This window comes from Homarus americanus, unplaced genomic scaffold, assembly GCF_018991925.1.
Source record: "Homarus americanus isolate GMGI-L3 unplaced genomic scaffold, GMGI_Hamer_2.0 scaffold7626, whole genome shotgun sequence".
NCBI lineage: Eukaryota > Metazoa > Arthropoda > Malacostraca > Decapoda > Nephropidae > Homarus > Homarus americanus.
In genome coordinates this window covers 4502848-4506361 of record NW_024718273.1, presented here as the reverse complement: position 1 = coordinate 4506361, position 3514 = coordinate 4502848, and positions in this window count along the sequence as shown.

The window sequence follows — 3514 nt, the reverse complement described above, 5'->3', positions numbered from 1 at the left end:
AGGACCCAATTCAATTTACACCGTTATTTTATTCATATTTACAACAAAAATATAATAAAAAATAAATTAAATTAAATTTTCATTTAAATAATAACTAAATCCCGATATATATTTTACAAATACTGTACTGTATATATAAAAAAAACACGCCTTGTGCACGGAGGCTGCCGGGCTTGTGAGTGGTGATGCCAGCATCACTAGCGTAAAGAGTCGCAGCTGGAGGGCCCTTTGTTTTCACGCATCTGAACAGGAAAAGGAGAAATACTTTCTCAGGTTTCTTACAGCATTTTTGTGTCCCTATTCAACATGAGCAAGAGAGCAAGTGATGGTAATGCTGGTTCAAAAGCTAAAAGAAAGTGTATAAGCTTAGCCAAGAATCTAGATGTGCTAAAAACAATATGAAAAAGGTGAGAGGTCTGTGGACATTATATGGAGCAAGCAATGGACATATTTTCTGAAGTGGATCCATTAACAGAACAAAGCATTAAAATTAACAGGGACGTGAAAAATGCATTTGACCTCTACATAAAGATGCATAATGAGAAAAGAAAGCAGCTGTGAAAGATTCTTTAGACAGTTTTATTATTTGAAGACCTAAACCATCAACTTCAGCTACAGTTAAACCATCAACTTCAGTTACAGCTACACCATCAACTTCAGTAACACCACCAACTTCAGTTACAGCTACACCATCAACTTCAGTTACAGCTACACCACCAACTTCAGTTACAGCTACACCACCAACTTCAGTTACAGCTGCACCACCAACTTCAGCAACACCACCAACTTCAGTTACAGCTACACCACCAACTTCAGTTACAGCTGCACCACCAACTTCAGCAACACCACCAACTTCAGTTCAGTTACAGCTACACCATCAACTTCAGTTACAGCTACACCATCAACTTCAGCTACAGCTGCACCATGAACTCAGCTACAGCTACACCATCAACTTCAGTTACAGCTACACCATCAACTTCAGCTACAACTACACCACCAACTTCAGTTACAGCTACACCACCAACTTCAGTTACAGCTATGCCACCAACTTCAGGCACAGCTGCACCATCAACTTCAGCTACAGCTACACCATCAACTTCAAGTACAGCTACACCATCAACTTCAGCTACAGCTGCACCATGAACTTCAGCTACAGCTACACCATCAACTTCAGCTAAAGCTACACCATCAACTTCAGCCACAGCTACACCATCAACTTCAGGTACAGCTACATCATCAACTTCAGCTACAGCTAGACCATCAACTTCAGCTACAGCTACACCATCAATTTCAGATTCAACTACACCATCAAATTCAGCATCAACAGCAGCTTCAGCAACAACTAACAGCTTCAGCAACAGCTTCCAGTTCAGTAACAACTATGGCATCTTTATGGAAAGCTACAGCTTCAGATCAAGTTGAACCTACAGCTTCAGGTGGAGAACCTGATGACTTGAGAACTTCGTCATCTGAGTAAAAACTCACACAGCAACATTGGCTGTCCTTATGTTTTTACTTTACCACCATTGGTGAGTAGAATTTTTGTTTTATATTCATAAGTATTAATTAAAACAAATATAAGCAGTAATAACTTGTACAGTAGAAGTCCAAAAATCCGGACTGCTTGGGGATTGGGTCGGTCTGGATTTTCGGATTTTCCGGATTCTTAGGCAGTACTTTTAAAATTCAAATTTAAGGAGGAATAAAGAGATGAACAGGTACATTTTGATAATTTATTCATTAGCAAATATAGCAAGCTTCAAAACGAGCAGTTTTAAAGAAAAAGCTTTGAATTCTAGAATTTTATTCTTTGCCTTTTTTATATCATAAATTGTAGACTTTCCAATGTGGTATGTTTCCATTAGAACAGTATTGCTCACACCACGTTCTAGTTTCTTAATTATTTCAAGTTTGTCACTCAATTTCAACGTGTTCTTTCTCTTCACACAACGAAGTTTATCTACTTTAGGAGCCATTATTATGGGCTTGCACAGTACTCTGTAAATGGAAAGAGTAGGACTCAAAATTTCACATGTTGTCACAGTTTGATTGCTCGTTTTAAAGTGGCAACTACGTGGTCGCTTGTAGTCGCTGTGCAGCTGTGGCGCTCCGCACATACACACAAAAGCCCGCTAAAAAAAAAAAAAAAAAAAAAAGTTTGAGTTTTCGAAAAGTCCGGATTCTCGGGTGGTCCGGATTTCTGGCATCCGGATTTTTGGACTTTTACTGTACTAATAAGTGTTGCTCTCATATTCTAATGTAGTGAAATGAAGCTCTGTTTTCATGTGTGCGCACTTACATACGTTAGCATTGTGCCTTGGCTTTTTTCTTTACCATTAATGGTTAGCTACTTCTATTGTTCCATTTATTTACATTAAATAACATTAATTAAAACATACATATAAATTTTTACATAAATTTTACTACAGCTACAACCAGGGTCTTATTTTCTTCAGTTTCATATGTAGAACCACCGTCACGGGTGTAAACAATAACGAAAACATTGCCGTCTCGTCTCCTCTTGTGTGTTTTAATATTCTACATACAGTATTATTAGTGAATTGTATTGTTCATTTTGCACACATAAACATTAATTCAATCAACTAGACATTCAGTAATAAACAATAATGAATCTTTTGTACACAAGAGAAATGACGCTGTGTTTCCACGAGTGTCCGTGTATACATACGTTGCACTTCCACTATGTCACTTTTTTTCTTTACCATCAATGGTTACTTCTACTGTACATACATTAAATAACATTAATTAAAATATACTGTACTGTACATTTTTTTACACTAATTTTACTGCAGGTACAACCAGGGTTTTATTTTCTTCATGGCGACTCTGCCTTTATCAGCATATGCCACATGCCAGAAGGAGTCAAGTAATCTTATTTGTTATCCTACACGAATTAATATAGCAGGGTCTTAATCAAACTGTAAGATGGACTTAGTCAATAACACAACAAATTTAGAGTCATGTAGTTTTGTTAACAGACATTTTGACAGTCCATCCTCAGGAAATCCTATCGCTTCTCACCCATTGGACCTTTCAGAAAGTACACCAAAGTGAAGTGATCACAAACATTACAGTGTGGAAGCCAAATGGATACCAATAGTGATGATGATGCAGCCTTGTGGCACCCACTGACATTTGTGACAAAACAATTTTCTCATCCCACAGTGACTTCAGCCTTGATAGTGTTCGTGCAGATAACCACTATAATAATCATAATTACTTTAGTCTCCTATGTAAAGAAGCAGCTTTGTAAACCAGCTATAGCTAAATCTGCTATACAGGAAGCTGTCCCTAATATTATCTATTACATAGCCTAACCAGTATCACATAGTGGCAGTCATTTGAGACCATCACCAAGGTAGACAATTTTAGCAATATCCACGTGATAGATTCTTTTCCCTATGCAGCCATCCGAGGACTGTTGACACCACGAAGAGCAATCTGTAAGAAGTTTAGTGTAGTTTAGTCTGTAACCAGACATTATTTCAGCAAC